We start from the raw sequence: 11,640 nt of genomic DNA on the forward strand, positions 1-11,640 counted from the left end.
GGATTTCCCTTCCAGCCTGTGTTTAAGGAGGCGGCTGGTCCTCCCCGGTCGGTTGCCAAGCGACCGGGACCCGCAAGTGGGCAGGAACCGTCCACCCAACGCCGGCGAGCCGGGGCCGGTGGGGGCCCTACCAAGGCGGGTCTAACTTCAGGCGGTGCAAACGGGGGAGGGGGGTAAGGACGGCTGCCGGGAGCAGACAGCCGTCCCCGGGAGGGGGTAGTAGCTTCGCGGCGGCCGCCGGGAGCAGACGGCCGTCCGCGGATTCTGCCAATGCCTGTAGGACTTTGAATATTTCACAGCCGTGCTGTGGCACTTAGAAAATTTTTCAGAGATGTGGCACTTAGAAAGTTTTTCAGAGATGTGGCACTTAGAAAGTTTTTCAGAGATGTGGCACTTAGAAAGTTTTTCAGAGATGTGGCACTTTGAACATTTTTGAGAGATGTGGCACTTTGAAAATTTTTGAGAAATGTGGCACTTTGAAAATTTTTGAGAAATGTGGCACTTTGAAAATTTTTGAGAAATGTGGCACTTAGAAAATTTTCTCTCTCTCTCTGGAAGTGCCGTGCCTTCTTCAGTTCTGCTATCCGAGCAGGGGACGCTTGCTGGCGGCCGTTACCAGCGCTCGGACCAGGCCCAATTGATTTGCATGGAAAACAATTGCGTCCCCCATGCTCGTTCTGACTATATTTTGCGAAAGGGGGGTAAAGTGATGAGTACACTAAGTGGGGGGACCAACCCATGTACTCTAGAAAAAGTACATGGGTTGACAAAAGACCAGTTCGTACTGCACCCCTGGTACCCAAACCCCTGGTACCTTTAGGCACTTAGAAAAATTTCGCCCAAATTTGGAGGTCGCTCCAGGGGAAGAGGCCGAATTTTCGCCTATTACGGCCGACCGCGGGAACCAGCCGAGGCGGACGCTTTTCGGCGCAAGAGCCGTTGGCACTTAGAAAATATTCGCTAAACTTCAAAGGACCTCCAGGGGAAGAGGCCGAATTGTCACTTTTTCTGGCCGACATCGGGAACCAGCCGAGTCGGACTCTTTACGGCGGAGCAGCCGTTGGCACTTAGAAAATATTCGCCAAACTCGGCCGGACTTCCAGGGGAAGAGGCCGAATTGTCACTTGTTCTGCCCGACATCGGGAACCAGCCGAGTCGGACACTTTAAGGCGGAGCAGCCGTTGGCACTTAGAAAATATTCGCCAAACTTGAACGGACCTCCAGGGGAAGAGGCCGAATTTTCACCTGTTCTGGCCGACATCGGGAACCAGCCGAGTCGGACGCTTTTCGGCGCAAGAGCCGTTGGAACTTAGAAAATATTCGCTAAACTTCAAAGGACCTCCAGGGGAAGAGGCCGAATTGTCACTTGTTCTGGCCGACATCGGGAACCAGCCGAGTCGGACTCTTTACGGCGGAGCAGCCGTTGGCACTTAGAAAATATTCGCCAAACTCGGCCGGACTTCCAGGGGAAGAGGCCGAATTGTCACTTGTTCTGCCCGACATCGGGAACCAGCCGAGTCGGACACTTTAAGGCGGAGCAGCCGTTGGCACTTAGAAAATATTCGCCAAACTTGAACGGACCTCCAGGGGAAGAGGCCGAATTTTCACCTGTTCTGGCCGACATCGGGAACCAGCCGAGTCGGACGCTTTAAGGCGGAGCAGCCGTTGGCACTTAGAAAATATTCGTTAAACTTGAAAGGACCTCCAGGGGAAGAGGCCGAATTGTCACTTGTTCTGGCCGACATCGGGAACCAGCCGAGTCGGACGCTTTAAGGCGGAGCAGCCGTCGGCACTTAGAAAATATTCGTTAAACTTGAAAAGACCTCCAGGGGAAGAGGCCGAATTGTCACTTGTTCTGGCCGACATCGGGAACCAGACGAGTCGGGCCCTTTAAGGCTGAGCAGCCCTTGGCACTTAGGAAATATTTGCCTTAACTCGGCCGGACTTCCAGGGGAAGAGGCCGGATTTTCACTTGTTCTGGCCAACATCGGGAACCAGCCGAGTCGGACACTTAAAGGCTGAGCAGCCGTTGGCACTTAGGAAATATTTGCCTTAACTCGGCCGGACTTCCAGGGGAAGAGGCCGGATTTTCACTTGTTCTGGCCGACATCGGGAACCAGCCGAGTCGGACACTTTAAGGCTGAGCAGCCGTTGGCACTTAGGAAATATTTGCCTTAACTCGGCCGGACTTCCAGGGGAAGAGGCCGATTTTTCACTTGTTCTGGCCGACCGGGGGAACCAGCCGAGTCGGACACTTTACGGCGGAGCAGCCGTTGGCACTTAGGAAATATTCGCCAAAATGTTCCGGACCTCCAGGGGAAGAGGCCAAATTTTCACTTGTTCTGGCCGACCGGGTGAACCGGCCGAGGCGGACACTTTACGGCGGAGCAGCCGTTGGCACTTAGGAAATATTCGCCAAAATGTTCCGGACCTCCAGGGGAAGAGGCCAAATTTTCACTTGTTCTGGCCGACCGGGTGAACCGGCCGAGGCGGACACTTTACGGCGGAGCAGCCGTTGGCACTTAGGAAATATTCGCCAAAATGTTCCGGACCTCCAGGGGAAGAGGCCGAATTTTCACTTGTTCTGGCCGACCGGGGGAACCAGCCGAGGCGGACACTTTACGGCGGAGCAGCCGTTGGCACTTAGGAAATATTCGCCAAAATGTTCCGGACCTCCAGGGGAAGAGGCCGAATTTTCGCTCGTTCGGGCCGACCGGGAGAACCAGCCGAGGCGGACACTTTACGGCGGTTGAGCCGTTGGCACTTAGAAATTATTCAGACTTCCATCAAACACACATCGGCCTTTTGCCGTCACTGCCCGGGATGGGCACCGTGGTAGCTCGGACAGTTCGCGTGACAGCTTCCGCTGGCACTTAGACAATTTTTAAAATGAAAATAAACAGTTCTGCACATACGTGCCGACTATATTTTGCGAAATGGGGGTAAAGTGATGAGTACACTAAGTGGGGGGACCAAGTACATAAAGCCCACCCCTGGTACCTCAGAGAGGCCGAATTGACACATTTTGTGTCCGACCGCGGGAACCAGCCGAGGCGGACGCTTTTCGGCGCAAGAGCCGTTGGCACTTAGAAAATATTCGTTAATCTTGAACGGACCTCCAGGGGAAGAGGCCGAATTTTCACTTGTTCTGGCCGACATCGGGAACCAGCCGAGGCGGACGCTTTTCGGCGCAAGAGCCGTTGGCACTTAGAAAATATTCGTTAATCGTGAACGGACCTCCAGGGGAAGAGGCCGAATTTTCACTTGTTCTGGCCGACATCGGGAACCAGCCGAGGCGGACGCCTTTCGGCGCAAGAGCCGTTGGCACTTAGAAAATATTCGTTAATCTTGAACGGACCTCCAGGGGAAGAGGCCGAATTTTCACTTGTTCTGGCCGACATCGGGAACCAGCCGAAGCGGACGCTTTACGGCGGAGCAGCCGTTGGCACTTAGAAAATATTCGTTAATCTTGAACGGACCTCCAGGGGAAGAGGCCGAATTTTCACTTGTTCTGGCCGACATCGGGAACCAGCCGAGTCGGACGCTTTTCGGCGCAAGAGCCGTTGGCACTTAGAAAATATTCGTTAATCTTGAACGGACCTCCAGGGGAAGAGGCCGAATTTTCACTTGTTCTGGCCGACATCGGGAACCAGCCGAGTCGGACTCTTTACGGCGGAACAGCCGTTGGCACTTAGGAAATATTCGCCGAACTCGGCCGGACTTCCAGGGGAAGAGGCCGAATTTTCACTTGTTCTGGCCGACATCGGGAACCAGCCGAGGCGGACGCTTTTCGGCGCAAGAGCCGTTGGCACTTAGAAAATATTCGTTAATCTTGAACGGACCTCCAGGGGAAGAGGCCGAATTTTCGCTCGTTCGGGCCGACCGGAGGAACCAGCCGGGTCGGACACGTTACGGCGCAACAGCCGTTGGCACTTTGAAAATATTCGCCAAAATGTTCCGGACCTCCAGGGGAAGAGGCCGTATTTTCGCTCGTTCGGGCCGACCGGAGGAACCGGCCGGGTCGGACACGTTACGGCGCAACAGCCGTTAGCACTTAGAAATTATTCGTTAAACTTGAACGGACCTCCAGGGTTAAGAGGCCGAATTTTCGCTCGTTCGGGCCGACCGGAGGAACCAGCCGGGTCGGACACTTTACGGCCCAACAGCCGTTGGCACTTTGAAAATATTCGCCAAAGTCGTCCGGACCTCCAGGGGAAGAGGCCGAATTTTCGCTCGTTCGGGCCGACCGGAGGAACCAGCCGGGTCGGACACTTTACGGCGGAACGGCCGTTGGCACTTTGAAAATATTCGCCAAAATGTTCCGGACCTCCAGGGGAAGAGGCCGAATTTTCGCTCGTTCGGGCCGACCGGAGGAACCGGCCGGGTCGGACACGTTACGGCGCAACAGCCGTTGGCACTTTGAAAATATTCGCCAAAATGTTCCGGACCTCCAGGGGAAGAGGCCGAATTTTCGCTCGTTCGGGCCGACCGGAGGAACCAGCCGGGTCGGACACTTTACGGCCCAACAGCCGTTGGCACTTTGAAAATATTCGCCAAAGTCGTCCGGACCTCCAGGGGAAGAGGCCGAATTTTCGCTCGTTCAGGCCGACCGGAGGAACCAGCCGGGTCGGACACGTTACGGCGCAACAGCCGTTCGCACTTAGAAAATATTCGCCAAAGTCGTCCGGACCTCCAGGGGAAGAGGCCGAATTTTCGCTCGTTCGGGCCGACCGGAGGAACCAGCCGGGTCGGACACGTTACGGCGGAACAGCCGTTGGCACTTTGAAAATATTCGCCAAAATGTTCCGGACCTCCAGGGGAAGAGGCCGAATTTTCGCTCGTTCGGGCCGACCGGGAGAACCAGCCGAGGCGGACACTTTACGGCGGTTGAGCCGTTGGCACTTAGAAATTATTCAGACTTCCATCAAACACACATCGGCCTTTTGCCGTCACTGCCCGGGATGGGCACCGTGGTAGCTCGGACAGTTCGTGTGACAGCTTCCGCTGGCACTTAGAAAATTTTTAAAATGAAAATAAACAGTTCTGCACATACGTGCCGACTATATTTTGCGAAAGGGGGGTAAAGTGATGAGTACACTAACTGGGGGGACCAAGTACATAAAGCCTACCCCTGGTACCTCAGAGAGGCCGAATTTTCGAATTCTGAGGCCGAGCTGGGGAACCAGACGAGGCGGACACTTTTCCGAGCGAGAGCCGATGGCACTTAGAAAATTTTCGGCTAAGTCGGCAGGACTTCCAGAGCGAGAGGCCGAATATTCGTCATCTGTGGCCGACCGGGGAACCAGCGAAGGCGGATAGGCGGTCACGGAGGTCCCGCCGGCTGGTCCGCGGGCCAATTTGGGTCCCGTAATTTAGCGGTCGCGGTCCGGAATCCACGCCGAGCGGGGAACCAGCGGAGGCGGATAGGCGGTCACGGAGGTCCCGCCGGCTGGTCCGCGGGCCAATTGGGGTCCCGTAAGTTAGCGGTCGCGGCCCGGAATTCGCGCCGGCCGGGGAACCAGCGCAGGCGGATAGGCGGTCACGGAGGTCCCGCCGGCTGGTCCGCGGGCCAATCGGGGTCCCGTAAGTTAGCGGTCGCGGCCCGGAATTCGCGCCGGCCGGGGAACCAGCGCAGGCGGATAGGCGGTCACGGAGGTCCCGCCGGCTGGTCCGCGGGCCAATCGGGGTCCCGTAAGTTAGCGGTCGCGGCCCGGAATTCGCGCCGGCCGGGGAACCAGCGCAGGCGGATAGGCGGTCACGGAGGTCCCGCCGGCTGGTCCGCGGGCCAATCGGGGTCCCGTAAGTTAGCGGTCGCGGCCCGGAATTCGCGCCGGCCGGGGAACCAGCGCAGGCGGATAGGCGGTCACGGAGGTCCCGCCGGCTGGTCCGCGGGCCAATCGGGGTCCCGTAAGTTAGCGGTCGCGGCCCGGAATTCGCGCCGGCCGGGGAACCAGCGCAGGCGGATAGGCGGTCACGGAGGTCCCGCCGGCTGGTCCGCGGGCCAATCGGGGTCCCGTAAGTTAGCGGTCGCGGCCCGGAATTCGCGCCGGCCGGGGAACCAGCGCAGGCGGATAGGCGGTCACGGAGGTCCCGCCGGCTGGTCCGCGGGCCAATCGGGGTCCCGTAAGTTAGCGGTCGCGGCCCGGAATCCGCGCCGGCCCGCAGCCACCGCCAGGCGGATAGGCTGTCACGGAGGTCCCGCCGGCCGGTCCGCGGGGGGAACTGCGCCCTCTGGCGGACACGCCATTGTAAATGAATGGGGTTTGGCACTTAGTGCATTTTTCGCCGAAGCCGACGAGCGCTCCGGGCGAGGAGGCCGGATTCTCGCCATCCGTGGCCGGCCGGGGAACCGGCCAAGGCGGATAGGCGGTCACGGGGGTCCCGCCGGCTGGTCCGCGGGCCAATTGGGGTCCCGTAAGTTAGCGGTCGCGGCCCGGAATCCGCGCCGGCCAGCAGCCACCGGGAGGCGGATAGGCTGTCACGGAGGTCCCGCCGGCTGGTCCGCGGGCCATTTAGGGTCCCGCGAGTGAGCGGTCGCGGTCCGGAATCCAGGCCGGCCAGGAGGCACCGCCAGGCGGATAGGCGGTCACGGAGGTCCCGCCAGCTGGTCCGCGGGCCATTTATGGTCCCGTAAGTTAGCGGTCGCGGCCCGGAATGCACGCCGGCCAGGAGGCACCGCCAGGCGGGTAGGCTGTCACGGAGGTCCCGCCGGCCGGTCCGCGGGCCAATTACCTCCAGCCGAGCGGATATGAACTTTATTAGCACCTTCTACGAGATGGCGGAGCCTTATTCGACAACCAGCACCTCGGCTTAGCATTTTCCACGGCCCGCTGATCTTCCAGAAGACGTCCAGCCGGTTTCCTCCTCACATTTTAAGCCGGCCGAGGCTTCCGGCACCCCGGCTAAGCTTTCTCCACGGCCCGCTGAGCTTCCAGGGGACCTCCGGCCGGTTCTCCCGGTGCCTCGCGCCTCGCTTTGTGAGCCGGCCGAGGCTTCCAGCACCTCGGCTGAGCGTTTCCCACGGCCCGCTGAGCTTCCAGGGGACCTCCAGCCGGTTCTCCCGGTGCCTCGCGCCTCGCTTTGTGAGCCGGCCGAGGCTTCCAGCACCTCGGCTGAGCGTTTCCCACGGCCCGCTGAGCTTCCAGGGTACCTCCAGCCGGTTCTCCCGGTGCCTCGCGCCTCGCTTTGAGAGCCGGCCGAGGCTTCCAGCACCTCGGCTGAGCGTTTTCGGCGGCCCGTTGCTCTCCCGGAGGTCGCAACGGGGAGTTACCTCCCTCTCGCGGACACGGCGAGTAAATACACCGCCTCTCGCACTTGGCGCACACTCACTCGCATTGCTACGCCTCCCGTGGCACTTTAAGCGGCCGAACGGCGGGAGTAACTACGACTCTCTTAAGGTAGGCTCACTTGACTATTTATTCATGTATTTATTTATTTTTGACGGTTCGCGGAGGCGATGACGCTCCGCGCGGGTAAACGGCGGGAGTAACTGTGACTCTCTTAAGGTAGGCTCACTTGACATCTATTTATTTATGTATTTATTTATTTTTGACGGTTCGCGGAGGCGATGACGCTCCGCGCGGGTAAACGGCGGGAGTAACTGTGACTCTCTTAAGGTAGGCTCACTTGACATCTATTTATTTATGTATTTATTTATTTTTGACGGTTCGCGGAGGCGATGACGCTCCGCGCGGGTAAACGGCGGGAGTAACTGTGACTCTCTTAAGGTAGGCTCACTTGACATCTATTTATTTATGTATTTATTTATTTTTGACGGTTCGCGGAGGCGATGACGCTCCGCGCGGGTAAACGGCGGGAGTAACTGTGACTCTCTTAAGGTAGGCTCACTTGACATCTATTTATTTATGTATTTATTTATTTTTGACGGTTCGCGGAGGCGATGACGCTCCGCGCGGGTAAACGGCGGGAGTAACTGTGACTCTCTTAAGGTAGGCTCACTTGACATCTATTTATTTATGTATTTATTTATTTTTGACGGTTCGCGGAGGCGATGACGCTCCGCGCGGGTAAACGGCGGGAGTAACTGTGACTCTCTTAAGGTAGGCTCACTTGACATCTATTTATTTATGTATTTATTTATTTTTGACGGTTCGCGGAGGCGATGACGCTCCGCGCGGGTAAACGGCGGGAGTAACTGTGACTCTCTTAAGGTAGGCTCACTTGACATCTATTTATTTATGTATTTATTTATTTTTGACGGTTCGCGGAGGCGATGACGCTCCGCGCGGGTAAACGGCGGGAGTAACTGTGACTCTCTTAAGGTAGGCTCACTTGACATTTATTTATTTATGAATTTATTTATTTTTGACGGTTCGCGGAGGCGATGACGCTCCGCGCGGGTAAACGGCGGGAGTAACTGTGACTCTCTTAAGGTAGCCTGACTCGACGTCTTTTTCAACGGTGGCTGGAGGACCCGGGCGGTTCTCGGGGGTGCGTCGCTCCTCACTTTTGACGCCCGAGGAGGCTCCCGGCACCTCGGCTACGCGTTTTCGGCGGCCCGCTGAGCTTCCAGAAGACCTCCAGCCGGTTCTCCCGGTGCTTTCCTCCTCACGTTTTAAGCCGGCCGAGGCTCCCGGCACCCCGGCCAAGCGTTTCCCACGGCCCGCTGAGCTTCCAGGGGACCTCCGGCCGGTTCTCCGCGCGCTTTCCTCCTCACTTTTAAGCCGGCCGAGGCTTCCGGCACCCCGGCCAAGCGTTTCCCACGTCCCGCTGAGCTTCCAGGGGACCTCCGGCCGGTTCTCCGCGCGCTTTCCTCCTCACATTTTAAGCCGGCCGAGGCTCCAGGCACCCCGGCTAAGCTTTCTCCACGGCCCGCTGAGCTTCCAGGGGACCTCCGGCCGGTTCTCCGCGCGCTTTCCTCCTCACTTTTAAGCCGGCCGAGGCTTCCGGCACCCCGGCCAAGCCTTTCCCACGGCCCGCTGAGCTTCCAGGGGACATCCAGCCGGTTCTCCGCGCGCCCCCCTCCTAACTCGACGCCCGAGGAGGCTCCAGGCACCCCGGCCGAGCCTTTTCGGCGGCCCGCTGATCTCCCGGAGGTCGCAACGGGGAATTGCCTCCCTCTCGCGGACACGGCGCGTAAATGCACCGCCTCTCGCACTTTGCGCACACTCACTCGCATCGCTACGCCTCCCGTGGCACTTTAAGCGACCGGGACCACCGCGAGCGCGGGCGATGACTAAGAGGCTCCCCGGCCGGCCTCGCGGAGCTCCGACGCTCCCCCGCGGGACTTCCGGCGGCCGGCCGGAGCCTCGGCACGGCTGCCGCACTCCCTAATAACACCCCGCGGACCCCCGCGAGCCGAACGCTCGCTGCCGCGGGCGACCCGTGCCAAGGCGGACGCGTGACGGCGCGGGAGCCCTCGGCACTATATCACGGTCACGTATGTAGTCAAATCGTGTAAAATCACCGTTAGTTTATTCATAATATAGGTAATAATTAAATAAATATTAACATCGCGTATATCATTAATAAACACATGTATGTATTTATTTAATAATTAAATAAATATTAACATCGCGTATAATCATGCGCAATACTTCGTGGCCGACCGGGGAACCGGCGAAGGCGGACGCATCGCGGCGCGAGAGCCGTTGGCACTTTGGAAAAATAAATAAATAAATAAATAAATAAATAATAATTCGCCGACCGGGCTCCGGGGGGAGAGGCCGATTTTTGGCCGTTCGTGGCCGACCGGGGAACCGGCGAAGGCGGACGCATCGCGGCGCGAGAGCCGTTGGCACTTTGGAAAAATAAATAAATAAATAAATAAATAATTCGCCGACCGGGCTCCGGGGCAAGAGGCCGAATTTTCGCTCGTTCGGGCCGACCGGGGAACCGGCGAAGGCGGACGCAGCGCGGCGCGAGAGCCGTTGGCACTTTGAAAAAAAAAAAAAAAAAAAAAATTCGCCCACCGGGCTCCGGGGGAAGAGGCCGGCTTTTCGCCGTTCGCGGCCGACCGGGGAACCGGCGAAAGCGGACGCGCTCTCTAACGAGCCCCGCCGGCCGGAGGAAGTGCGCCCTCTGGCGGACACGCCGTTGTAAATGAATGGGGTTTGGCACTTAGTGCATTTTTCGCCCAAGTCGAAGCGCGCTCCGGGCGAGGAGGCCGGATTCTCGCCACCCGTGGCCGGCCGGGGAACCGGCCAAGGCGGACGCGCTCTCTAACGAGCCCCGCCGGCCGGAGGAAGTGCGCCCTCTGGCGGACACGCCGTTGTAAATGAATGGGGTTTGGCACTTGGTGCATTTTTCGCCCAAGTCGAAGCGCGCTCCGGGCGAGGAGGCCGGATTCTCGCCACCCGTGGCCGGCCGGGGAACCGGCGAAGGCGGATAGGCTTTCACGGAGGATCCGCCGGCTGGTCCGCGGGCCGATTAGGGTCCCGCGAGTGAGCGGTGGCGGTCCGGAATCCAGGCCGGCCAGGAGGCACCGCCAGGCGGATAGGCTTTCACGGAGGAGCCGCCGGCTGGTCCGCGGGCCGTTTAGGGTCCCGCGAGTGAGCGGTGGCGGTCCGGAATCCAGGCCGGCCAGGAGGCACCGCCAGGCGGATAGGCTTTCACGGAGGACCCGCCGGCTGGTCCGCGGGCCGTTTAGGGTCCCGCGAGTGAGCGGTCGCGGTCCGGAATCCAGGCCGGCCAGGAGGCACCGCCAGGCGGATAGGCTTTCACGGAGGACCCGCCGGCTGGTCCGCGGGCCGTTTAGGCTCCCGTAAGTTAGCGGTCGCGGTCCGGAATACAGGCCGTCCAGGAGGCACTGCCAGGCGGATACACTCTCTAACGAGCCCCGCCGGCTGGTCCGCCGGGGGAAGTGCGCCCTCTGGCGGACACGCCGTTGTAAATGAATGGGGTTTGGCACTTAGTGCATTTTTCGACCAGCGGCAACGCAGGCTGACGGGCGGCCGCTTCCACGGGCCGGTACTACTCTACGGAGGCGCTAGCCGCCTCCGGTGGGGGCCGTGTGATCTCGCTGGATGCCCGAGGACCTTCCGCGAGGCCCGGCCGCAGCTTTTACGCGCGCCCGGTCCTATTACCTGGTGGAAGCTGGAGGCCGGGGCTCCGCAGCTCGCCGCCCGGGGACCTTCCGCGAGGCCCGGCCGCAGCTTTTACGCACCACCGCTGCTATTCTCTGGCTCCGGCTTCGTCCCGGAGGGTGCTTGGGGAACGGCGGCGCACACCGCGAACGGCCGGTGGCGGTCGGCTGGTGGCGGTCGGCTGGTGGCTGTCGGCTGGTGGCGGTCGGGGGTGGCGCTTGGGGATGGCGCTTGGGGATGGTGGCTGTCGGCTGGTGGCGGTCGGCTGGTGGCGGTCGGCTGGTGGCGGTCGGCTGGTGGCGGTCGGGGGTGGCGCTTGGGGATGGCGCTTGGGGATGGTGGCTGTCGGCTGGTGGCGGTCGGCTGGTGGCGGTCGGGGGGTGGCGGTCGGGGATGGCGCTTGGGGATGGTGGCTGTCGCCTTGTGGCGGTCGGCTGGTGGCGGTCGCCTTGTGGCGGTCGCCTTGTGGCGGTCGGGGATGGCGCTTGGGGATGGTGGCTGTCGCCTTGTGGCGGTCGGCTGGTGGCGGTCGCCTTGTGGCGGTCGCCTTGTGGCGGTCGGGGATGGCGCTTGGGGATGGTGGCTGTCGCCTTGT

Source organism: Syngnathus scovelli, unplaced genomic scaffold (genome assembly GCF_024217435.2).
Source record: "Syngnathus scovelli strain Florida unplaced genomic scaffold, RoL_Ssco_1.2 HiC_scaffold_308, whole genome shotgun sequence".
NCBI classification, from domain to species: domain Eukaryota; kingdom Metazoa; phylum Chordata; class Actinopteri; order Syngnathiformes; family Syngnathidae; genus Syngnathus; species Syngnathus scovelli.